The 27,353-nt window shown below is 46.7% G+C and overlaps 1 long non-coding RNA gene across 1 annotated transcript in view; it reads left to right on the top strand.

The window, feature by feature from the left end:
* Positions 1 to 25,589, top strand: part of LOC130326071 (uncharacterized) — a 54,984-nt gene extending 29,395 nt beyond the window's left edge. The window contains exon 3 of the long non-coding RNA XR_008870793.1: positions 25,512 to 25,589. This is a non-coding gene — a long non-coding RNA (uncharacterized LOC130326071). The remainder of the gene's footprint in view (positions 1 to 25,511) is intronic.
* The last annotated feature ends 1,764 nt before the right edge of the window (positions 25,590 to 27,353 follow it).

Below are 27,353 nucleotides of genomic sequence, written 5' to 3'. Positions count from 1 at the left end.
CTTTTACAGTGTGCGCCTCCTCCTCCTCCCCCATGTCCTCGGCCTCCACTGCACGTTCAAATCTCGGTGGCCCTTCATCGTACCATGTGTGTAGGGCACGGCGGTGTCAAGCTGTCCTTCACATGGTTGGCGAACGGAGTCACACAGGGGAGGAACTGCTAAAGTTCATTCGTGAAGAAATCCGAGTATGGCTTAGTCCACGAAATCTGGAAATGGGAACCATGGTGATGGACAATGGGAAGAACATCGTGGCCGCGCTGCGACAAGGAAGTGTGAACCATTCGCCCTGCATGACACACGTGTTGAATCTGGTTGTCAAGAAGTTCATCAAGTCTTCACCCCATTTGCAAGACATCCTGACAATGGCAAGGAAACTGTGCATGCACTTCAGCCACTCGTACACCGCCAAGCACACTTTGCGAGACGAGGGAGGCGAGACAGAGGACCCAGACACACCGTGGCAGTATGCAGTGGAGATGGAGGCAGGTAGTCCCAGTGAGTCACTGTCACAAATGGCACGATGTATGCTGAGTTGCTTGCGTAGTGACCCCCGAATTGTCAAAATTCATCAGCGCGATGACTTCTGGATCTCCACCATATTAGACCCTCACTACCGGCCCAGTACCGGCTCAATCAGCAGCAGCCTGAGTCTACAGTCGCTGATGAGTAGCTTCCTTCAGCCGCATAGTGAAGCAACTCATCAGCAGCAGGTGGACATGGAGCAGGACCCTGAACCAGCAGGTGATGGCTTACCTTGACATTACCGTTCCAACAACCGTATAAGATCTGCTGGACTTCTGGGCAGCCAAACTCGATTTATGGCCGCAACTAGCGGAGTTTGCCCTGGAAAAGCTGTCCTGCCCGGCCAGTAGTGTGCCATCAGAGCGAGTGTTTAGTGCGGCCGGGGCCATAGTCACCCCAAGGCAAACTCGTCTGTCCACTAAAAATGTGGAGAGACTGACGTTTGTCAAGATGAATCAGGGATGGATCAGCCAGGATTTCCAGCCACCAATGACAGATGGGTCTGAGTAGATTGACCATGCTCCTACAACAAAATTTTCTCTATAATGGTTGGTTATGAAACTCTCTGGGGCAGACCTGGGAATTGTACGGCCCGCTTGCCACAAACGGCCCTTTGATTGGCTCTGACCGGCCCGCACTGACTGGGGGACAACTATGCTGCCTAATCTGGGGGACAACTATGCTCCTAATCTGGGGGACAACTATGCTCCTAATCTGGGGAACATCTATGCTGCCTAATCTGGGGGACAAGTATGCTCCTAATCTGGGGGACATCTATGCTGCCTAATCTGGGGGACATCTATGCTCCTAATCTGGGGGACAACTATGCTCCTAATCTGGGGGACAACTATGCTCCTAATCTGGGGGACAACTATGCTCCTAATCTGGGGGACATCTATGCTGCCTAATCTGGGGGACAATTATGCTCCTAATATGGGGGAAACTGATGCTTCTGGCCTTGGGCCTATAATTTTTTTAAGTTTAGCAGTAGCTAAATACATGCTTAATGCAAATGTAAACATTGATCTTTAACCCCTTAAGGACACAGGGCATATCCATATGCCCCCGTTTCCAAGTACTTAAGGACAAAGGGCGTATGGATACGCCCTGCGCATTTCCGGCCCCAGCCGCTAGCTGGAGCGGAGCCGGTGCCGGATGCCTGCTGAAATCTTTCAGGGGGGTCTTTACGTCTCCCCATGTCGGCGATGGCCACAGATCGCTGGACAATTCAGTCCAGCGATCTGCGGCGGAATCCGGGTCAATCGGGTCTCCGGTGATCCGGAATTACTGGCTGTTGCCATTGCCAGCAGGGGTGAGGTGGCACTGGTGCCACCTCACGATCGCCCTGATTCGTCGGCCGGTTTCCGGCGCCTGCTACGGGTGTCACTCCCGCAACCCGCTCCGCCCCTCTTCCGGAGGACGTGAGCGGGTGCGGGAAGAAAACCCCGGGTGCTGGGTAGCCCGATCCCCGGCATCCCTGTTGGGATCGGGGCCCCAGGAGCGACGGCGGCGGCGAGGGACTGACCTGCGCGGCGGCGTGGAGCAGCAGCAGTAGGAGGTGAGTGACAGCCTCCTGCTGTTGCTTAGCAACAGCTCCCAGCATGCAAAAAGGGCATGCTGGGAGCTGTAGTTATGCAACAGCAGGAGGCAGACCACCACAACTCCCAGCATTCCCTTATGGGCATGCTGGGACTTATAGTTTTGCAACAGCTGGAGGCACATTTTTTCTATGGAAAAGTGTACCTTCAGCTGTTGTATAACTACAATTCCAAGCTTGCACAATCAGCTAAAGTGCATGCTGGGAGTTGTAGTGGTGCATCTGCTGGTTGCATAACTACAACTCCCAGCATGCCCGTTGGCTGTCGGTGACTGATGAGAGTTGTAGTTTTGCAACAGCTGAAGGCACACTGAGTTAAGTAGCAAACCAGTGTGTCTCCAGCTGTTGCATAACTACAATCCCCAGCATCCCCAGCCAAAGTAGTATGCCTCCAGCTGTTGCATAACTACAAGACCCAGCATGCCCTTCCGCTGTCCGTACATGCTGGGGGTTGTAGCTTTTGCAACAGCTGAAGGCACACTGGTTGCAAAACACTGAGTTTGTTACCAAACTCGGTGTTTCACAACCAGTGTGCCTCCAGCTGTTGCAAAACTAAAACTCCCAGCATGCACTGATAGACCGTACATGCTGGGAGTTGAAGTTTTGCAACAGCTGGATGTTTCTCTCCCCCCCTACCCCCAATGTGAATGTACAGGGTACACTCACATGGGCGGAGGTTTACAGTAAGTATCCGGCTGCAAGTTTCCGCTGCGGCAAATTTTCTGCCGCAGCTCAAACTGCCAGCGAGAAACTACTGTGAACCCCCGCCCGTGTGACTGTACCCTAAAAACACTACACTAACAAAAAATAAAATAAAAAGTAATAAACACTACACTAACAAAAAATAAAATAAAAAGTAATAAACACTACATACCCCTGCACAGCCCCCCTCCCCAATAAAAATGAAAAACGTCTGGTACGCCACTGTTTCCAAAACGGAGCCTCCAGCTGTTGCAAAACAACTACTCCCAGTATTGCCAGATAGCTGCTGACTGTCCAGGCATGCTGGGAGTTTTACAACAGCTGGAGGCACCCTGTTTGGGAATCACTGGCGTAGAATACCCCTGTGTCCACCCCTATGCAAGTACCTAATTTAGGCCTCAAATGCGCATGACGCTCTCACTTTGGAGCCGTGTCGTATTTCAAGGCAACAGTTTAGGGTCACATATGGGGTATCGCCGTACTCGGGAGGAATTGTGTTACAAATTTTGGGGGGTATTTTCTGCTATTACCCTTTTTAAAAATGTAACATTTTTGGGAAAACAAGCATTTTAGGTAAAAAAAAAATTTTTTTTTACAACACCTTTGGGGTATAAAGGTTCACATTACCCCTTGTTACATTCTCCGATGGGTCTAGTTTCCAAAATGGTATGCCATGTGTTTTTTTTTTTTTTTTTTTTTTTGCTGTTCTGGCACCATAGGGGCTTCCTAAATGCGGCATGCCCCCAGAGCAAAATTTGCTTTCAAAAAGCCAAATGTGACTCCTTCTCTTCTGAGACCTGTAGTGCGCCAGCAGAGTGCTTTTCACCCCCATATGGGGTGTTTTCTGAATCAGGAGAAATTGGACTTCAAATTTTGGGGGGTATTTTCTGCTATTACCCTTTTTAAAAATGTAAAAATTTTGGGAAACAAAGCATTTTAGGTAAAAAAAAAAAATAAATTTTACATATGCAAAAGTCGAGAAACACCTGTAGGGTATTAAGGTTCACATTACCCCTTGTTACGTTCCCCGAGGGGTCTAGTTTCCAAAATGGTATGCCTTGTGTTTCTTTTTTTGCTGTCCTGGCACCATAGGGGCTTCCTAAATGCGGCAAGCCCCCAGAGCAAAATTTGCTTTCAAAAAGCCAAATGTGACTCCTTCTCTTCTGAGACCTGTAGTGTGCCAGCAGAGCAATTTTCACCCCCATATGGGGTGTTTTCTGTATCGGGAGAAATTGGGCTTTAAATTTTGGGGGGTATTTTCTGCTTTTACACTTTTTAAAAATGTAATTTTATTGGGAAACCAAGCACTTTAGGTAAAATTATTATTATTTTTTATATCACCTGTGGAGTATTAAGGTTCACATTACCCCTTGTTACGTTCCCTGAGGGGTCTAATTTCCAAAATGGTATGCCATGTGTTTTTTTTTTTACTGTCCTGGCACCATAGGGGCTTCCTAAAGGTGACATGCCCCCCCAAAAACCATTTGTCGCTTCTTCCCTTCTGAGCCCTCTTCTGCGCCCGCCGAACAATTAACATAGACATATGAGGTATGTGCTTACTCGAGAGAAATTGGGTTTCAAATACAAGTAAAAATTTTCTCCTTTTTACCCCTTGCAAAAATTTAAAAATTGGGTCTACAAGAACATGCGAGTGTAAAAAATGAAGATTTAGAATTTTCTCCTTCTGCTATTCCTGTGAAACACCTAAAGAGTTAATACACTTACTGAATGTCATTTTGAATACTGTGGGGGGTGTAGTTTTTATAATGGGGTCTTTTATGGGGTATTTATAATATGAAGACCCTTCAAATCCACTTCAAAACTGAACTGGTCCCTGAAAAATTGTGAGTTTGAAAATTTTGCGAAAAATTTCAAAATTGCTGCTGAACTTTGAAGCCCTCTGGTGTCTTCCAAAAGTAAAAACTCATACATTTTATGATGCAAACATAAAGAAGACATATTGTATATGTGAACTCAAAAAAAAATATTTTTAATATCCATTTTCCTTACAAGCAGAGAGCTTCAAAGTTAGAAAAATGCAAAATTTTCATTTTTTTCATCAAATTTGGGTTTTTCTTGATTTTTCACTAAGAAAGGATGCAAGTTACCATAAAATTTTACCACTAAGTTAAAGAAGGATATATAACACAAAAAAAAAAAATCGGAATCAGAATGATAACTAAAAGCATTCCAGAGTTATTAATTTTTAAAGTGACAGTGGTCAAATTTGCAAAAAACGCTCTGGTCCTTAAGGTGTAAAATGGCCTGGTCCTTAAGGGGTTAAATGTAAGGGGTTATGAAACCCTCTTGGGTACTGCGAATGACTGCTCCAGACTTATTCTGTGTCTTTCATAAACTATTTGCCTCACTGGTGCCTCAGGCCTTGGGCCTATAATTTTTTGAAGTTTAGCAGTAGCTAAATACATGCTTAATGCAAATGTAAACATTGATCTTTAAATGTATGGGGTTATGAAACCCTCTTGTGTACTGCAAATGCATGCTCCAGACTCATTCTGTGTCTTTCACAAACTACTTGCCTCCCTGGTGCCTCTGGCCTTGGGCCTTACATTTTTAGATGTTTAGCAGTAGCTAAATTCATGCTTAATGCAAATTTCAACAATGATCGTTAAATTCTCGGCGCTCTGCCAGGGCCTTCTCCTACCTCGCCTGGGCCGATCCGAGGACCTCACTAACCAATCCAATCGGTTGTAGCGACGGGCAGTGTGTACAAAGGGCAGGGACTTAATCAATGCGAGCTTATGACCCTCACTTACTGCCAATTCCTCGTTTTAAGGGTAAATAATTGCCATCCCAGATCCCTATCACGAACTGGTTTCAGCGTGTAACACGCACCTGTCCTTAAAAGATAGAAACACGCTAATCCGTTCAGTGGAGCGCTAGTGCGGCCCAGGACATCTGAGTCCATAACACACCTGTTATTGCTTGATCTCGCAATTGATCGGGCAAGGTAAGGGGTTATTAAAGCCTCTTGGGTACTGCTGAGGCCTACTCCTGACTGTTCCTGGTGCAATGTATGGGGTAATTAAACACTCTTGGGTAGTGTTATTGTTAAATTTACTTACAATTTTATCAGTATTAAAATAGAATTTTGCAGAATGCTAACGGATACACAATGGAATGCGTGGTGCGTTTGATTTTTTAATTAAAATAAAAAAATACGGAGAGGGATTAACTCTGCTTAATAATTTTTGGTGAAAAAATCCTTTGGTGATCTGATCTTTTTGAAACAGATGCGCTTACACACATATGTAATAATTTTTTTAACCAAATTTCAAACATTGTGTGGTTTATTATTTTTAAGAAGAAAGTCTTTGGGTGGTCCACCGTCCTGCATTACAGAGTCTTCTGAACTGTTGTATATGCGCTTGTTTTTACACAAAGGTATTTCGTCAGACAATTAAAAAAAAAAAATGCTGTCTTTTGGGGTGGATTGTGAAGCCCGGGTGACGGATGTGTAGTGTGTACTCGTGCATCAGTCAACTCCAGTCTGTGTCCGTTAGGCAATATATGGGTTACTGAAGCAGCAGAGGTGGGGCCTTGGTCTTTGAATTTCAAATTTTTTTTTTTTCACAAAGTGTGGGGTTTATTATTTTTGAGAAGAAAGTCTTTGGGTGGTCCACCATCCTGCATTATGGAGTCTTCTGAACTGTTGTATATGCGCTTGTGTTTACACAAAGGTATTTCGTCAGACAATTTCAAAAAAATTTGCTGTTTTTTGGGGTGGATTGTGAAGCCCGAGTGTGTACTCGTGCATCAGCCAACTCCAGGCTGTGTCTTTTAGGCAATCTATGGGTTACTGATGCAGCAGAGGTGGGGCCTGGGTCTAGGAATTAGAATTAAAAAAAAAAAATCAAAAATTGTGTGGTTCATTATTTTTTAGAAGAAAGTCTTTGGGTGGTCCACCGTCCTGCATTATAGAGTCTTCTGAAATGTTGGATATGCGCTTGTTCTTACACAAAGGTATAATTATTATTTTTTAATTATACAATTTTGTTGATTTTGGGGCGGATTGTGAAGCCCTGGTGTGTACTCGTGCATCAGCCAACTCCAGGCTGTGTCCTTCAGGCAATAAATGGGTTCCTGATGCCGCAGAGGTGGGGCCTGGGAATTTAAAATTTTTGGATAGCGGGTGCTACCTACGAGAAATCTTTGTCAAACATTTCTCATATTGTGTTGTTTTTTTGGGGGGGGATTGTGAAGCCCTGGTGTGTAGTGTACTCGTGCAACAGCCAACTCCACGTTGTGCGATTCAGCCACTATATGGTGTCCTCATGCTGCAACACCTCCATTCTGTGTCATTCAGCCACTATATGGTCTCCTCATGCTGCTAACACCTCCACGCTGTGCGATTCAGCCACTATATGGTGTCCTCATGCTGCCAACACCTCCACGCTGTGCCATTCACCCACTATATGGTCTCCTCATGCTGCCAACACCTCCACGCTGTGCCATTCAGCCACTATATGGTGTCCTCATACTGCCAACACCTCCACGCTGTGCCATTCACCCACTATATGGTGTCCTCATGCTGCAAACACCTCCACGCTGTGTCATTCTGCCACTATATGGTCTTCTCATGCTGCCAACACCTCCACGCTGTGCCATTCACCCACTATATGGTGTCCTCATGCTGCAAACACCTCCACGCTGTGTCATTCAGCCACTATATGGTGTCCTCATGCTGCCAACACCTCCACGCTGTGTGATTCAGTCATTATATGGTCTCCAGACACTGATGCCACCACCAGGCTCTGTCATTGTGCTGCTGTGCGGCAGTGATTCTAAGAGTGATGCTGCTAATCTGCATTCTATTCTGAATAACAATATTATTTCAATACCCCAGCACACTCCATATGCATTTTACGACACAGCAAAGTGTTCTATACCCCTATAGAGGCTGTATGTAGGCTAGAAATAGCCTTTTTTAATATTGATTCGCTGCAAACAAATTCGGATCGAAACAAACTTTTTCGGAAAATTCGGCGGATCGAATTTTTGAAAAGTTCCCTCATCTCTAGTTTTTTATATTAACTTTTTTTTCACTTTTTCTGCAATGTTATAGCCCCCATAGGAGGCAGGTAGGGATCCTCCTGGTGTTCTCCAGCTGTTCAGGATCCCGTGATTTTGCTGCTGTGGTCCCAAACAGCTCACTGAGTTAACTAGCACTGATTAACTTTCACTTTCGATGCGGCGATCGACTTTGAACGTCGTGTCTAAAGTGTAAATAGTGCCCAGCACAGCGATCGGTGCCTCGTGCTATTAGCCACAGGTCACAGCCGTTGCTAGGTGCCGGGCCCGACCCACTATGATGCAGGGCCATGCCGTGGCCCCACATTATAGAAAGGGAGAGGACTCAGGGATTAATGGGGGACCTACTAACCAACCCATTTTTACTGTGAGGGATCGCCAAGGGGGACATTATCACAATTTGGGGACCTATAAATGGGGCAATTATGAGGGTGTGGGGATGGCACTGGAAAAATGCAGAGACTACGATGTTTGTCCTGTAGATGCTGAAGAGATGAGTTTTGGCTGGAAAAATTCATTCTGCCATTCTGAGCCTAATGGAGAAGAAAAGGAAACAGGATGACTTACAGTAGACCAGAGAAGATGTCTCCTGTGAGTAGGGCCTCAACGTATGTGGGGAAGCAATGATAGTGCATCTCACCAGGGGCTCAAGGAGCACTATGAGGAACATGACAAAGAGGTAATAGTCAGGGTGGTTACTTGGTCTTCAAATTTTCCAGGTCTAATTCTGATCGATTACCTGTGGGCTGTATAAGAAAAAAAGTCTGACTCATGGAGGCCACACCTGAAAAAGTGCAGGACTTACAGGTCTGCTAATAATGTTTAGGTGGTTTGTACATTATAGATGATCTCTTCTGGTCTTTCTGGACATTTATGCATTGAGAAGCCATAACTTTAAATATATATACGTGTAGATAGAAGTGGACAGGAAGGCATCAAATGTAATAAACACAAACTTCAGGGTAAAATACTTGCAGCTGGATGCATATGCAAAATTGAGCCAACACTTTCAAATGCCAAAGAACAGAAGGTATCATACAGTCATACTGTACTGACCTGATCTGATTCCTGAGGTTTCATGTGGCAGAAAACCTGGCCACAGATTGGTGCTAGATGCTAAAAAATGTGGTCATTTGCAAATATTAGCGACACTTGCAACTTCCTCACCTTGCATAACCCTATGGCTTGCCCTTCTTGGTGTTGCAATTTCAATGTTGGGGAACGTATTTAATTCCCAATATAGAAGCTGCACGCTAGAAAGCAGTGAATAGACAGGGTCTTAAAATGTTCATGAACACACAGGAGAGATGCTTTATTGAAAAGTTCCAATCTTTCCAAATCCGGCCCATTCTCTGAATAAACCTCAACACCTTCGCCAGTAATTGGTGGACTCCCAATGTGCCTTTCAAAGCTTCATGCTGGTTAAGAATAAAACATAAGAATAAATTCTCAATTCACTGCAGCTGTGTATAGTCCAGCATGATACTGTACTTCTCGCTCTTTATACTGGAACAATGGCTGCTGAACCTGTCTGTGAACTGCTGCATAGAGCCACTAAAATACAGAACTTTCCTGTGTAACTCTCATGTCACTATAAAGAGTCTGTGGGGACTGTGGTTACAAGGGATTTGATGGATTACTTTAAGAGTTATAAGTAGCGTTTTATTCACAAAGGGCATCAATTATGGGGCCCAAAATTATATATTGAATATTGTTTCTATTGAGGATGTTGGTCTTGGCTGGAGTTTCAGATGTTATTGTTGCCCTTTGTTTAGACTTGATGCTACCAGTTAATGGGATTGTCTCATCAAAGACCCTTTTCAGACTCAGTCTGCCATAGTGATCAGCTAATCATTGTGAGATCCATTCCAGGCACCTCCATTTAACAGCTGTGCCCAGCCAAATATTTTCCTTGCCACTATAGGGAAATCATAGTACTAGATTTTGACCATTAAGATAAATTGTGTATGTCATAAAAGATGGCTAGAGTACATCAGAATGGGTGCCACTCCCCATTCTGGCAAATCATAGAAGGGGTCTTGAGCTGGAGACTCTCCCCATGTTGCTCTAATAAATCACTTATAACTAGAGACAAGCAAATTGTCATCTCAGCCTGTCCCTATATTTTTAATTTATGTTTCAGACAATGCCTTTAATAGCTAATTCTTATGCTTTAACCAAGAAAGCAAATTGGCATTTCTGTAGGTTCTGGATTGGTAGAGGGAACCAAAGAACCCAGGGTGCCCCACACAAAATTTAGGTTAACATACAAACTCCTCATACAAATACTTCTGTTGCGTTATGCGCTCCGGCCGCACACGCTGGCCGTGAGCGCATGGTCCCGTTACCTCCTGCTGCCGGCGGGGCTGGGACTCGCATCGCGGGATGCGCCCGCATGCGAGCCCCAATCCGTTGCTCACCTGGTGCTTCTCCTGCCCCTACCTATGCCTCTCTGCTGAGGCACGTGTGTCCCCGTCCCCTAGATTTAAAGGGCCAGTGAGCTCATTAGTGTAATTCCTCTGTGGCTCATTGATAAATTCCTCCACCCTCCTCGCTTCCCTGCCGGATCTTTGTTGCCTTCTGCCTGAGAGAAAGCATTCCTGAGAGTTGCCTTGCCGTGTATCTGATCCTTTGCTCTGTGACTTGACCTTGCTCCACTGCCGCCTGCCTATTGACCTCCTGCTACGTCCTGACTACGCTACTGTGCCACCTGCCTTGACCTTCTGCTATCCTGACTACGAGCTGCCTTATCCCTCCTGTGCCTCACATCTCCTCAGCCGCCTGTGTGGTCGAGCCATGCCAGGGGTAGCGACCTGGGTGCCGCCTGCCACAGCAAGACAATCCCGCTTTGTGGCGGGCTCAGGTGAAAACCAGCGGCACCTTAGACTCCACTCCCTGGTATGGTCTGAGTCATCTGCCACACAGGTCCAGCGGATCCACATCCACCGGAGTTCCTGTCTTCTGAAATGTGAGTATTACAACTTCATGCTCTGAAAGATAATTTGCTATCTTATCATAAGTAAGTATAGCAGAAATTAATTTCTCTAATGTATCATATTAATGTAATATAAAAATACTAAGCCAGGCAGTAAAAAAATCGGTGGTATCCCTATGGTTGGTGTCACTTGGTGCTGTAGCAAATGCAGAGACAGCATTGACACAGTTTTTCTATGTACGTTGTGTAGTATACTATACAGCATGCATAAGAACTTGATGACAAATGTGTAATCTTCCTATGCACCTGTTACATAATGTATTTTGCCCAGCTCCAGCCCTTCATCTGTCCTCCTTTCAGTGTGCCTGACAGTTTCCTTTGTCATTTTTACAACAGTTCTGTACATTGCTGAGCTGTTTGGCAGTGAGTGATGTGCTGGGCAGTCTATCTACAGGTGAGAGAATCAGACCAATCTGCTCGGTGCTGGTGTTGACACCTCCCGGAGGTGTTATCGTGATTCTGTGCCCGTGATATAATTCTTTCCATCACTTTTGTTCCTTGTTCCTTGTGTCTGTATATCCTTGCTAACCTCCTTTGACTTGACCTTTGCCTGTTGCCTGACATTGCCTTTTCCTGTTCATTTTGTACCTTGCCACTGTCTAGGTTTGACCCAATGCCTGTTTACTGATGTTACATTTGCCTTCTGATTTTGTACAATGCTCCAGGTTTGACCCATAGCTTTCCCTGACTCTGTCTTTTGCCTTTTTCGTTTTGTACCTTATCTGCCTGTGTGTTACCGACCTGGTTTGTCTGATTGTTTTACTACTCTTATGATTCTGCACTTAGTCCAGTTTAGGGACCGTCCCCCAGTTCCACCATTTAGGACAGATAATCTAAGTAGGTAGGGAAAGGTGTTTATGGAAAGTGGTAGGTTGCAGTCTTTCTCTTCCCTGGATGTGACAACAAGATTGCCTAGAAAGATTGTGTTTCTCGATATATGACACTGGTTTTCACTTACAGCCTGCGTGCAAAACATTGGATGTCGAGTGTCAATTTGCCCAAACTCCCCCCCTTTGTTCCCCAATGGCAATGCCAATGGAAAAATCAGTAAGCAAAAACTACTGGGGAGAACATTTGGAAATATAAAGTTTACCAACAATTTCTACCCCAGGCAGTCATTTGTCTCATCTCCTTTCATAACAGGTTACCACTCCTGCTTAAACCCATTGAATGTAAAAGTTTTAAAAGTTTTAGCTTTTCATCCCAAATGCATGTCCCCTACTATCCTATCTCACATGAAGGGGATAATTTGGTGTTCTCAATTCAAGTAAACTCATATAAAGTGTGGCTTTGTCTTCTGTAACCTTCCCCTGTTGGTGCTGAGATTCACCCTAAAAGCCCAAAGCTTTATCTTCCAGATGAGACTATTGATTATTTTGTAATGTTCCCGAAAGCATAGCCGTCAGAGCCCTGGAAGTGAATATTGTGATAACTCCCTATTGAGTCTAAGTTTAGCCCTTTGTGTCGTCCTCACAATGAAGAAGCTGTTTGCACTTTCATCCCACCACCAACATAATAACAAGCTGCGCGCTGAATGGGAAAGGTCAGCCTCGCAGTTTGTTGCTTTATTTTTCTTGTCTGCTACGTGGCTGATTTGTTGTTTTTTAGTTATATAATGTCTTTTCATCAACAAATGCCTAATTATACACAATTATGGGGGGGGGGGCTAAGAAAACAAATCATTATACAAAACAATTAGACTTTATACAGAGCATTTATCAAAGCCACATTGTCACACAACATTGGAGTATGGTTTTACAATCAATAAGACATATCTACGGGGGGATGCTTGATAATTAATTGCTCGCTACTGAGAAAACATTGTATCCTCTTAAGGCCTGGAGGAAAGAGATTCCTGCCGGCTGGGCTGCTTTCCAAGAGGTACGATAAGATAATGTTGAGCCATGGCACACTTGTATGAGGATAACCTCTGCAAAGACAAATTATTTAGGTAATTACTGGTTTTACATTGCAGACAATTTCTTTGCTGATTTTTTCTCACGGTAATGATTCATTCTGGAAGATTCTATTAAAAACAAAGAAAAGACACAGCAAACTTTTTAGTTTTTTATAAAGTTTTACAGTAAAACAACTTTGTGCTCTAATTTTACAAACTAAAGTTTACTTGTTTGCTAAATTGGTACTCCAGGGAACCTAACTTATCCTTTATACACAGTTAAAGTGTCTGATCTTAGGGGGTCTACCACTGGGACCCTTTAAATGTTCTGAATGGTGTCAGCTACTTACCAGTCCCGAGAGCGCTCCGGCCCCAACCTTCGGAGATACGTTCGTGTGAAGGACTACTCAGCCAGCCGACCCTCCTGCTTGTCTCCAAAGGTGAGGGCTGGAGTGCTCTGAGGATCAGACACTTATTATCCAACCTGTGGATTGGGATAACTTAGGTTCCCCAGAGTACCTCATTAAGTTGGGCTCTGTTCTAATCTGCATTGGATATCACCAGATCCAACTGAGATACAATGGTGTCCATCAGGTTCTGTCAAAGCGTCTGTTTTTTCACAGCATAATATTGCTATTTCGCCTTGCCCCTGACAGAATCAGGTGTGATGTGAGAACAGATAGCTGTCCATACACAGAACAATAAAGTCAATCATAAGTGCTGACTTTATCCAGATCGTCCAATCATCTAATGTATTTTGGGGCCTTCCGCAATAGAGAAATTGGATCACATGACCTCAGGAAACCCCAGAATGCCTTTAAAACAGCTCTTGCTGCCAATCATGAAGCAGTATAGGGGTGATTTTAGAGCCACCACAAAAGCCTATGCACATAGCTTTAACAGATATTTTAGCGATAGCAGGTTGTCACGATGCCGGCTGGCAGGTAGTGGATCCTCTGTGCCAGAGAGGGATTGGCGTGGACCGTGCTAGTGGATCGGTTCTAAGTCACTACTGGTTTTCACCAGAGCCCGCCGCAAAGCGGGATGGTCTTGCTGCGGCGGTAGTGACCAGGTCGTATCCACTAGCAACGGCTCAACCTCTCTGGCTGCTGAAGATAGGCGCGGTACAAGGGAGTAGACAGAAGCAAGGTCGGACGTAGCAGAAGGTCGGGGCAGGCAGCAAGGATCGTAGTCAGGGGCAACGGCAGGAGGTCTGGAACACAGGCTAGGAACATACAAGGAAACGCTTTCACTGGCACGATGGCAACAAGATCCGGCAAGGGAGTGCAGGGGAAGTGAGGTGATATAGGGAAGTGCACAGGTGAAAACACTAATTGGAACCACTGCGCCAATCAGCGGCGCAGTGGCCCTTTAAATCGCAAAGACCCGGCGCGCGCGCGCCCTAGGGAGCGGGGCCGCGCGCGCCGGGACAGGACCGACGGAGAGCGAGTCAGGTACGGGAGCCGGGGTGCGCATCGCGAGCGGGCGCTACCCGCATCGCGAATCGCATCCCGGCTGGAGGTGGTATCGCAGCGCCCCGGGTCAGTGGATCTGACCGGAGCGCTGCAGTGAGGAGAGTGTAGCGAGCGCTCCGGGGAGGAGCGGGGACCCGGAGCGCTCGGCGTAACAGTACCCCCCCCCCCTTGGGTCTCCCCCTCTTCTTAGAGCCTGAGAACCTGAGGAGCAGACTTTTGTCTAGGATATTGTCCTCAGGTTCCCAGGATCTCTCTTCTGGACCACAACCCTCCCAATCAACTAAAAAAAAGGTTTTGCCTCTGACCTTTTTAGATGCCAGAATCTCTTTGACGGAGAAGATGTCCGAGGAGCCGGAAACAGGAGTGGGGGAAACAGATTTGGGAGAGAAACGGTTGATGATAAGTGGTTTAAGAAGAGAAACGTGAAAGGCATTAGGAATACGAAGAGAAGGAGGAAGAAGAAGTTTGTAAGAGACAGGATTAATCTGGCACAAAATTTTGAAAGGACCAAGATAGCGTGGTCCCAACTTGTAGCTAGGGACACGGAAGCGGACATATTTAGCGGAGAGCCATACCTTGTCTCCAGGGGAAAAAATGGGAGGAGCTCTTCTTTTCTTATCCGCGAACTTCTTCATGCGTGATGAAGCCTGTAAGAGAGAATTTTGGGTCTCTCTCCATATGATGGAAAGATCACGAGAAATTTCATCCACAGCGGGCAGACCAGAGGGCAAGGGGGTAGGGAGGGGGGGAAGAGGGTGACGGCCGTACACCACGAAAAATGGGGATTTGGAGGAAGATTCAGAGACTCTGAAGTTATACGAGAATTCGGCCCATGGTAGAAGATCTGCCCAGTCATCCTGGCGGGAGGAAACAAAATGTCGTAAATAATCACCCAAGACCTGGTTAATTCTTTCTACTTGTCCATTGGATTGAGGATGATATGCAGAAGAAAAATTTAATTTAATCTTGAGTTGTTTACAGAGAGCCCTCCAGAATTTAGACACGAATTGGACGCCTCTATCCGAGACGATCTGCGTAGGCAACCCGTGAAGACGAAAAATGTGTACAAAAAATTGTTTAGCCAACTGAGGCGCTGAAGGAAGACCAGGAAGAGGGATGAAATGTGCCATTTTGGAGAATCGATCAACGACCACCCAAATAACAGTGTTGCCACGGGAAGGGGGTAAGTCAGTAATAAAATCCATACCAATCAGAGACCAAGGCTGTTCGGGGACAGGCAGAGGATGAAGAAAACCAGCGGGCTTCTGGCGAGGAGTCTTATCCCGGGCACAGATAGTGCAGGCTCGCACAAAGTCCACAACATCCGTCTCCAGAGTCGGCCACCAATAGAAGCGAGAGATGAGTTGCACAGATTTCTTGATGCCCGCATGTCCTGCGAGATGGGAGGAGTGACCCCATTTGAGGATTCCGAGGCGTTGGCGTGGAGAAACGAAGGTCTTTCCTGGAGGAGTTTGCCTGATGGAGGCTGGAGAAGTGGAAATCAGGCAGTCAGGAGGAATGATGTGTTGCAGAGAGAGTTCAACTTCAGAAGCATCCGAGGAACGAGAGAGAGCATCGGCCCTAATGTTCTTATCGGCAGGCCGAAAGTGGATTTCAAAATTAAATCGGGCAAAGAACAGAGACCACCTGGCCTGGCGAGGATTCAGCCGTTGGGCAGACTGGAGGTAGGAGAGGTTCTTGTGATCGGTGTAAATAATAACTGGAAATCTTGATCCCTCCAGCAGATGCCTCCATTCCTCAAGTGCTAATTTAATGGCTAGAAGCTCTCGATCCCCGATGGAGTAGTTCCTCTCCGCCGGAGAGAAGGTCCTAGAAAAAAAACCACAAGTAACAGCATGCCCGGAAGAATTTTTTTGTAGAAGGACAGCTCCAGCTCCCACTGAGGAGGCATCAACCTCCAATAGGAAGGGTTTAGATGGGTCAGGTCTGGAGAGCACAGGAGCCGAAGAAAAGGCAGACTTGAGCCGTTTAAAGGCGTCTTCCGCTTGAGGAGGCCAAGACTTGGGATCGGCATTTTTTTTGGTTAAAGCCACGATAGGAGCCACAACGGTAGAAAAATGTGGAATAAATTGCCTGTAATAATTGGCGAACCCCAAAAAACGTTGGATAGCACGGAGTCCAGAGGGGCGTGGCCAATCTAAAACGGCAGAGAGTTTGTCTGGATCCATTTGTAGTCCCTGGCCAGAGACCAAGTATCCTAGGAAAGGAAGAGATTGGCATTCAAACAGACATTTCTCTATTTTGGCATAGAGTTGATTATCACGAAGTCTCTGAAGAACCATACGGACATGCTGGCGGTGTTCTTCTAGATTGGCAGAAAAAATCAGGATATCGTCCAGATATACAACAACACAGGAGTATAAGAGATCACGAAAAATTTCATTAACAAAGTCTTGGAAGACGGCAGGGGCGTTGCACAGGCCAAAGGGCATGACCAGATACTCAAAGTGTCCATCTCTAGTGTTAAATGCCGTTTTCCATTCATCCCCCTCTCTGATGCGGATGAGATTATAAGCACCTCTTAAGTCCAGTTTGGTAAAGATGTGGGCACCTTGGAGGCGATCAAAGAGTTCAGAGATGAGGGGTAGGGGGTAGCGGTTCTTAACCGTGATTTTATTAAGACCGCGGTAGTCAATGCAAGGACGTAGAGAGCCATCTTTTTTGGACACAAAGAAAAATCCGGCTCCGGCAGGAGAGGAGGATTTACGGATAAAGCCCTTTTTTAAATTTTCCTGGACGTATTCAGACATGGCAAGAGTCTCTGGGGCGGACAGAGGATAAATTCTGCCCCGGGGTGGAGTAGTGCCCGGGAGGAGGTCGATAGGACAATCATAAGGCCTGTGAGGAGGTAGAGTCTCAGCTTGTTTTTTGCAAAAAACATCCGCAAAGTCCATATAGGCCTTAGGGAGGCCGGTTACAAGAGGAACCACAGAGTCACGGCAAGGGTTACTGGGAACCGGTCTTAGGCAGTCCTTGGAACAAGAGGGCCCCCAACTCTTGATCTCCCCAGTGGACCAATCCAGGGTTGGGGAATGAAGTTGAAGCCAGGGAAGTCCAAGGAGAATTTCGGAAGTGCAATTGGGGAGGACCAAAAGTTCAATCCTCTCGTGATGAGATCCGATGCACATTAGAAGGGGCTCCGTGCGGAAACGTATGGAACAGTCCAATCTTTCATTGTTTACACAATTGATGTAGAGGGGTCTGGCGAGACTGGTCACCGGGATGTTGAACCTGTTGACGAGGGAGGCCAAAATAAAATTTCCTGCAGATCCGGAGTCCAGGAAGGCCATAGTAGAGAAGGAGAAGGCAGAGGCAGATATCCGCACAGGCACAGTAAGACGTGGAGAAGCAGAGTAGACATCAAGGACTGTCTCACCTTTGTGCGGAGTCAGCGTACGTCTTTCCAGGCGGGGAGGACGGATAGGACAATCCTTCAGGAAGTGTTCGGTACTAGCACAGTACAGGCAGAGATTCTCCATGCGGCGTCGTGTCCTCTCTTGAGGTGTCAGGCGAGACCGGTGGACCTGCATAGCCTCCACGGCGGGAGGCACAGGAACAGATTGCAGGGGACCAGAGGAGAGAGGAGCCGGGGAGAAGAAACGCCTCGTGCGAACAGAGTCCATATCCTGGCGGAGCTCCTGACGCCTTTCGGAAAAACGCATGTCAATGCGAGTGGCTAGGTGAATGAGTTCATGTAGGTTAGCAGGGATTTCTCGTGCGGCCAGAACATCTTTAATGTTGCTGGATAGGCCTTTTTTAAAGGTCGCGCAGAGGGCCTCATTATTCCAGGATAATTCTGAAGCAAGAGTACGGAATTGTACGGCATACTCGCCAACGGAAGAATTACCCTGGACCAGGTTCAACAGGGCAGTCTCAGCAGAAGAGGCTCGGGCAGGTTCCTCAAAGACACTTCGAATTTCCGAGAAGAAGGAGTGTACAGAGGCAGTGACGGAGTCATTGCGGTCCCAGAGCGGTGTGGCCCAAGACAGGGCTTTTCCAGACAGAAGGCTGACTACGAAAGCCACCTTAGACCTTTCCGTGGGAAACTGGTCCGACATCATCTCCAAGTGCAGGGAACATTGGGAAAGAAAGCCACGGCAAAACTTAGAGTCCCCATCAAATTTATCCGGCAAGGATAGTCTTAGACCAGAAGCGGCCACTCGCTGCGGAGGAGGTGCAGGAGCTGGTGGAGGAGATGATTGCTGAAGCTGTGGTAGTAGCTGCTGTAGCATCACGGTCAGTTGAGACAGCTGTTGGCCTTGTTGCGCTATCTGTTGTGACTGCTGGGCGACCACCGTGGTGAGGTCAGCGACAACTGGCAGAGTAACTTCAGCGGGATCCATGGCCGGATCTACTGTCACGATGCCGGCTGGCAGGTAGTGGATCCTCTGTGCCAGAGAGGGATTGGCGTGGACCGTGCTAGTGGATCGGTTCTAAGTCACTACTGGTTTTCACCAGAGCCCGCCGCAAAGCGGGATGGTCTTGCTGCGGCGGTAGTGACCAGGTCGTATCCACTAGCAACGGCTCAACCTCTCTGGCTGCTGAAGATAGGCGCGGTACAAGGGAGTAGACAGAAGCAAGGTCGGACGTAGCAGAAGGTCGGGGCAGGCAGCAAGGATCGTAGTCAGGGGCAACGGCAGGAGGTCTGGAACACAGGCTAGGAACATACAAGGAAACGCTTTCACTGGCACGATGGCAACAAGATCCGGCAAGGGAGTGCAGGGGAAGTGAGGTGATATAGGGAAGTGCACAGGTGAAAACACTAATTGGAACCACTGCGCCAATCAGCGGCGCAGTGGCCCTTTAAATCGCAAAGACCCGGCGCGCGCGCGCCCTAGGGAGCGGGGCCGCGCGCGCCGGGACAGGACCGACGGAGAGCGAGTCAGGTACGGGAGCCGGGGTGCGCATCGCGAGCGGGCGCTACCCGCATCGCGAATCGCATCCCGGCTGGAGGTGGTATCGCAGCGCCCCGGGTCAGTGGATCTGACCGGAGCGCTGCAGTGAGGAGAGTGTAGCGAGCGCTCCGGGGAGGAGCGGGGACCCGGAGCGCTCGGCGTAACACAGGTGTTAGGTGAAGATCTCTGTTAGGGACAGTGAGCAGTGAAAAACACAGATAAGAGTAGGGCCACACATATATAACAGTTGTAGTAAAGCAGCAAAGAGTGCTCTGCATCTGTGCTGTCAGTAAAAAAATCTGTTTTTATTGGAAGTTAAGTATGTAAGTATGACAGTTTTTTTTATGTTTTACACTTATTGTGATAAAGCCACACAGAGGGTTCTGTGTCACGTTTGTGAACTTTCGATGATGCCAATCCTGTTGCTACACATAAAATGGGAATCATTTTTCATGACTCCTTTTTCTTGTAAAAAAAAAAAAAACCTATTGCTTTTTTTACTCTCGATGCAGAAAGGCTGTTGCTGCTCCTAAAAAGGAATAATTTGCGGACCATTTGGAAAAAGTGATTGCTTCTTTCAATACTTCTATGTGCTTATAAATACTGACAGGTATCTGCCTCCAAAAAGCGATCATTTGGGACATTAATTGTAAAACAATAAAAAATCCCCTAGTACAGTGTGTTTTTAATTAACATGTTAGTTACTACCAAGTACCATCTGCTTACCCATAGCCATACATGTTTTGTCTTAGCTTTGAATTTACCTTTGCCTTGAAAACAGCTCAGAACATAGGTGTGTGCACGGGGTGTGCCGGGTGTGCCTGGGCACATCCTAATCAAGCCTCAAACTTGAGGCTCTTTCCCCTCCTTGCTGCACCAGTGGCGTATCCAGGGGGGGCAACGGGGCAATTGCATTATATATGAGGGGCACATGTCAGGGGGCATTATATGTGGGGGCACATGACAGGGGCCCCCTGTCATGTGCCCCTCACTTATAATACCCCCTGTCCTTTGCCCCTCACATACAATTCCCCCCTGACATGTACCCAGGACTTATAATACCCCCTTTCCAGTGCCCCTCACATATAATCCCCTGAGGGGGCAGGACAGGTGACATTATATGTGAGGGGAACATGACAGGGGCATTATATGTGAGGGCCACAGCACAGGGTGCATTATATGCGAGGGGCACATGACAGAGGGCATTATTATAATGTGGGGGGAACAGGACGGGTTATAATTATTATATGTGGGGTCGCAGGATGGGGCATTATTACTATATATGAGGGGCACAGAGTGTTTTGCAATTCAGAGGTATAGGCCGGAATTTATCATTGTAGGTGTAAAAAGGTAGCAGACCATTTGATACATTTTGTGAAGGTCACATTTTCTAAAATTTCACTCTTCACATTCACCAAAAAGCTAAGCTAACTCTTGGCTGGTGTAGTTTTAGAGACATTTTGGTTGTTTTGCACCTTTTTTCATAAAACCCTTCCATATCATGTGTATTGCCAAAATTAGTGGATTGCAACTCAAGCGCAAAAAAGGCACAAATAAACCCTTTTTTGCACCATTTTTAGACACAAAAAAAGTCAAGACAATTATACATGTTGGCCATAGTGTATGGTTTTTTATAAGCCACAATACATTAAGGTATTGTATTCAGAGGGTGCATGGCAAGGTTATAGTAAGAGAGCACAGTATGTGGTAGTATTATATTCAGAGGGTACAGTGTGTTGTAGTAATATATTCAGAGGGTTCAGTGTGTAGTAGTATTATTTTCAGAGGTTAGGTGTGTGGCGGTTTTATATACAGAGGGTACGGTGTGTGGCGGTATTATATTCAGAGGGTACAGTGTGTCAGAATTATATTCAGAGGCTGCGTGCCAGTATTATATACAGTGTTTGGCAGTATTATAATAATTATTGTTTTCGTATAGAGGATCAGAATCCACTGACATAGGAACCATCTGGGCGTAAAGTTCTGCTGAGTGAACATTTAGCTGAAACAAGTCCTGGCGGTATGTACCATCTGGATTAGATAAGGAAAGACTATAGAGAAGACATCACCTGTAGTCACTGATATCATTCTGTATTCTCCTTATTATGTCCTATCAGAGCTGAAGTCACTTGTAAGTTCTGCAGTTATGATGGGTGAAACTACAACTCCCAGCATACCCTTACCACATACTTAAAGGAAATCTGTCAGATATTTTTCCCGCACTATCCACAGGTACTGAAGGATAGTGTGGGAGACGCTGATTCCAACGATCCCTACCTTGCCCGGATCCGCCTGGCCATTCGCCCGCAATTGTGGTTTTATTCTATGTGTATATCTTGCTGTAACTGGCACGGGCGGGGCTTCTGCAGCTTAACTGGCACTGACGTCAGCGCTGCTTATAAATATTCATCCCCCTTCCCTCCAGTTCTCCCTCTCTTTGCCGCTCCTAACTGGAGGGAGGGGGGATGAATATTCATAAGCGGCGCTGACGTCAGTGCCAGTTAAAGGGGTACTCCAGTGGAAAACTTTTTTTTTTTTTTTTTTTAATCAACTGGTGCCAGAAAGTTAAACAGATTTGTAAATTACTTCTATTAAAAAATCTTAATCCTTCCAGTACTTATTAGCTGCTGAATACTACAGAGGATATTATTTTCTTTTTGGAACACAGAGCTCTCTGATGACATCATGACCACAGTGCTCTCTGCTGACACCTCTGTCCATTTTAAGAACTGGACAGAGTAGGAGAAAATCCCCATGGCAAACATATGCTGCTCTGGACAGTTCCTAAAATACACAGAGATGTCAGCAGAGAGCACTGTGGTCATGATGTCAGCAAAGAGCACTGGGTTCCGAAAAGAAAATCATTTAATCTGTAGTATTCAGCAGCTAATAACTGCTGGAAAGATTAAGATTTTTTTTTATAGAAGTAATTTACAAATCTGTTTAACTTTCTGGCACCAGTTAATAAAAAAAAAAAAAAAAAAAAGTTTTCCATCATAGTACCCCTTTAAGATACAGAAGCCGTGCCAGTTGCAGCAAGATTTCCACATATAATAAAACTACATTTGCGGGCGAACGGCCGGGCGGATCCAGGTAAGAAAGGCCTCGTTGGAATCAGCGTCTCCCGCACTATCCATCAGTACCTGTGAATAGTGCAGGAGAAAATATCTGACAGTTTTCCTTTAAGGTCATACTGGAAGTTGCAGTTAAAATGGTGAAAACTTTAGCACTTTCCCACTCTGTGGCAATTGGTCTATTTGATTAATATATATAGCACTAGCGCTGCATCAGAACCTATGGAATGCCCGCTCTGCTGCACCACTGGGAATACCTTCCCCTGTGAATAGGTATTAAAAAAGTAGGACTTAGAAATAGTAGATGGATAATGTATCTATGTAAAGCATACCTTGGAACTGTAAGACTGGATTGGAGGAGGGAAGAACTAGTAGCTCTTTCTCTAGGTGATCATGCAGTGTACAGGGGTCAGACGGACAATGCTGCAAAGGGAGTAAAGATGGCAATGACTAATGCAGTGTTTCCCAACCTTTTTCGGGTCGGGGCACACCTCGAAAAAAAAAATCTCCGCGGGGCACCGCTACCAAGGTTGATAAGCAAAAAAAAAAAAAGGGGGGGGGCGGGGATGGTCAAAAATGCATTGCAGTATATCTATTTATCAGTGGGTATGTAGTTTCAAGTGCTGCTGTATGCAGCAACTCACCAATGACGTCTTCTCTAATTTGCTTCGTTGCCTTCTCTTCTCCATTTGGTCCGGGCCATCATCACGATTTCTTCCACACACAATTCTTCACCGTTAAACCTGCAAAACAAACCTATTAGGCTCCGCATGGATTACAGAGGGGTGTAGAGGAGTGTACTTGAATGAAAGAGGGGTGTAGAGGAGTGTACATGGGTGACAAAGGGGTGTAGAGGAGTGTACATGGGTGAGAGAGGGGTATAGAGGAGTGTACATGGGTGACAAAGGGGTATAGAGGAGTGTACATGGGTGACAGGGGTGTAGAACAGTGTACATGGGTGACAAAGGGGTGTAGAGGTGTGTACATGGGTGACAGGGGTGTAGAGGAGTGTACATGGGTGACAGGGGTGTAGAGGAGTGTACATGGGTGACAAAGGGGTGTAGAGGTGTGTACATGGGTGACAGGGGTGTAGAGGAGTGTACATGGGTGACAAAGGGGTGTAGAGGAGTGTACATGGGTGACAGGGGTGTAGAGGAGTGTACATGGGTGACAAAGGGGTGTAGAGTTGTGTACATGGGTGACAGGGGTGTAGAGGAGTGTACATGGGTGACAGGGGGGGTGGACAGGGGTGACATGGATGACAGGGGGGGTGGACATGGATGACAGGGGGGTTGGACATGGGTGACAGGGGGGGTGGACAAGGCGGACATTGATGACAGGGGGGTGGACATGGGTGACAGGGGGGGTGGACATGGGTGACAGGGGGGTGGACAGGGGGGTGGACAGGGGTGACAGGGGGGGTGGACAGGGGTGACAGGGGGGTGGACATGGGTGACAGAGGGGGGTAGACATGGGTGACGGGGGGTGGACAGGGGTGACAGGGGGGGGTGGACATGGGTGACAGGGGGTGGACATGGGTGACGGGGGGGTAGACATGGGTGACGGGGGGTGGACAGGGGTGACAGGGGGGGATGGACATGGGTGACAGGGGGAGTGGACATGGGTGACAGGGGGGTGGACAGGGGTGACAGGGAGGTGGACAAGGCGGACATGAATGACAGGGGGCGTGGACATGGGTGACAGGGGGGTGGACAGGGGTGACAGGTGGGGTGGACAGGGGTGACAGGGGGGGTGGACAGGGGTGACAGGGGGGTGGACATGGGTGACAGGGGGGGTAGACATGGGTGACGGAGGGTGGACAGGGGTGACAGGGGGGGATGGACATGGGTGACAGGGGGTGTGGACATGGGTGACAGGGGGGGTGGACAGGGGTGACAGGGAGGTGGACAAGGCGGACATGGATGACAGGGGGCGTGGACATGGGTGACAGGGGGGTGGACATGGGTGGCAGGGGGGTGGACATGGGTGACAGGGGGGGTGGACAGGGGTGACAGGGTGGGTGGTCAAGGCGGACATGGATGACAGGGGGGTGGACATGGGTGACAGGGGGGGTGGACATGGGTGACGGGGGGGGTGGACATAGGTGACGGGGGGGTGGACATGGGTGACAGGGGGGGTGGACAGGGGTGACAGACGGGGTGGACAGGGGTGACAGACGGGGTGGAAAGGGGTGACAGGGGGGGTGGACATGGGTGACAGGGAGGTAGACATGGGTGACGGGGGGCGGACAGGGGTGACAGGGGGGTGGACAAGGCGGACATGGATGACAGGGGGTGGTGGACATGGGTACGGTACCTGAAGCAAGCCGGCCAGCGCAGCTTGCAGTTCCACGGCAGGCACGGGAGTTCGGCGCAGACGCAGCTTGTTCTGTCTCAGGGCACCAAGGAAGAGGGGGAGGGGGACGCAAAGGGACGCTGTGTGCACAGTGCACACGCAGACTTCCCTTCCCCCCTGCGCCGCCAGTCACAAGCGCGCAGGCCGGGGCGGGATATTTAAAAAAATAATAAAATCACGGCAAAATACTGTGGCGCCACAGCCAGTGCAAAACGGCACACACGTGTGCTGCGGCACCGCGGTTGGGAATCACTGGACTAATGGCTATACAAAAAAAAAAAAAAAGACGCTTAGTTGTAATGCTACACATGTATCAGCAATGTACCTCTAGATGTAAGCAAGTGTGGTTAGTGATGATAATTCTGTCAGCATATAGAGCAATATGGCTGCTGATAACGTCCGTCAGGTCAATGAGCTGCAGGGAGGGATTAGACCTGTGTTGAAAAAGGCAGTAGTATATTTCGCATCGCAGATACCTCTATACAGTGTTCTGAATGTCCGGGATGGTACCTGCTTCTGTTGCGATTGTTCCGACTGAAAGGTTCAGATGTCCTGGAGTTGATCTCGTAGTGTGTGAATCGTCCCGGCCGGCGGCGTCTCTACCACGCTGGTAATGGCTTCCGGGTTGCTCGTTGTTGCTAGCAATAGTGACGTCACTATGGTGGCTCTGGAAGTCCAAAAATGCTCTCAACGTGTTTCGGAAAACAAACGGTTTCCTTCCTCGGGAGCAATGCTTACCGTTTGTTTTCCAAAAAGCGCTGAGAGCAGCTCATTGACCTGACGGACGTTATCAGCAGCGATGTTGCTCTATATGCTGACAGAATTATCATCACTAACCACACTTGCTGACATCTAGAGGTACATTGCTGATACATTTTTGTTTTTGTTTGTATAGCCATTAGTCATTGCCATCTTTACTCCCTTTGCAGCATTGTCCGTCTGACCCCTATACACTGCATGATCACCTAGAGAAAAAGCTACTAGTTCTTCCCTCCTCCAATCCAGTCTACAGTTCCAAGGTATGCTTTACATTATATTATATATTATATATATTATATTAAATTATATATTTATATTATCTACTATTTCTAAGTCCCTCTCAGCGCACACTGCTTATATTTTGGTCTATTTGATTATTATCTGGAAATAATTTTCTGCAACATGCTACAGCGCGGGCATCACAAAACGCTAAAAAAAATCAGGGCCTATATCCTAATGTTATGTTTTTGCAAATATTCATCCAGTTGCTGTTTAAACGTCTGTACAGACTAATAAAACCGCATCTGCAGGCAGAGGATTCCACATCCTTATTGTTCTTAGTGTAAAAAACCCTTTCCTCTGCCTTAGACACAATCTCCTTTCTTCCAGTCTAAGGGGGAGATTTATCAAAACCTGTGTAGAGGAAAAGTTGCTGAGTTGCCCATAACAACCAATCAGATTGCTTCTTTCATTTTTAAAAAAAAAGGCCTTGGTTGCTATGGGCAACTGGTCAACTTTTCCTCTGGACACTTTTCATCTCCCACTAAATGTGTGACCCTGTGTCCTATGTGTCGTCCTGTTTATGTAAACATTCTGATATATTATACGTAAACTGCTTAAAATGTCATATGATCTTTGTAATATTGCTATATCTGTTTAACCCCTTAAGGACTGAGCCCTTTTTCACCTTGAGGACGGAGCCATTTTTTGTAATTCTGACCACTGTCACTTTAAGCATTAATAACTCTGGGATGCTTTTACCGATTATTCTGATTCCGAGATCGTTTTTTCGTGACATATTCTACTTTAACATAGTTGAAAAAAAAATCCCCAAATTTCATGAAAATGTTGAAAATTTAGCATTTCTCTAGCTTTGAAACTCACTGCTTGTAAGGACAATGGATATTCCAAATAAATTACATATTGATTCACATACTGTCTAGAACGCCGGGAGCTTCATGGAGATTGCGGAGCCCTCACCATCTGACATCTTATCCCTCATCCTTAAGATAGGGTTTAAGGTATCTAAGGGCGGAGTACTCCTTTAAGTGCCAGTGCACGTACCCAAAAGTTGATCCTTTACAACTGTATGACCCCTAGCAAGTTCCCATTCATCACAAAAAGGCTTGTGCACGGAACTTGCTGGGTGTCCTGCAGTTGCCTCAGCAACCAGCATCAGCTGCCTCTCTCCGCACCACATTGTGCAGATCGAGCAGGAGAGCAGCTTTTGACAAAAAAAATGTCATCCACATTTTGCTAACACTATTTGTCACATGCAGAAATAAAATAAATGAGTCAAACAAGTCAAAGAACAGTTAAAAAAAAAGGGAAACTTTATTTATTATTTATTAAAGTGTTTGTGTAGGGATTTTTTGTAACCTCCCATCACTCACAAAGAGCGTACAGTAACTAACTCAGGACAGGAAAAACCTCCAGAGGGGAGGAAACCTGTAGGGAATCCATGGCTACTGTATTGCCCTTCCTCTGGGCATACTAAAGGAGGTTACCTCTAGAATTTGGGCCAATGTGTCTGTGTATGTTCGTGATTCGAGGGGCTGTGCCTTCATCCAACTTCTTGCTGTAGGTCCGGAAATCTAGGCCTTTATCCAACGTCTTGCTGTAGGTCCAGAATCTAGGCCATCATCCAACTTCTTGCTTTAAGTCCGGAAATGCTACTCCACATGCTGGAAATAGTGCATCTAAGATAGGAAAACAAAAGAGAGATTATTTACATGTTTATTATAGAAATGCACATGGAACTGCACTAAAACCTTTTGGACACAACAATGTGA

This window comes from Hyla sarda, chromosome 1, assembly GCF_029499605.1.
Source record: "Hyla sarda isolate aHylSar1 chromosome 1, aHylSar1.hap1, whole genome shotgun sequence".
Taxonomy (NCBI): domain Eukaryota; kingdom Metazoa; phylum Chordata; class Amphibia; order Anura; family Hylidae; genus Hyla; species Hyla sarda.
The sequence above is the reverse complement of the archived record's forward strand: the minus strand, read 5'-3'. Positions and strand labels throughout refer to the sequence as shown.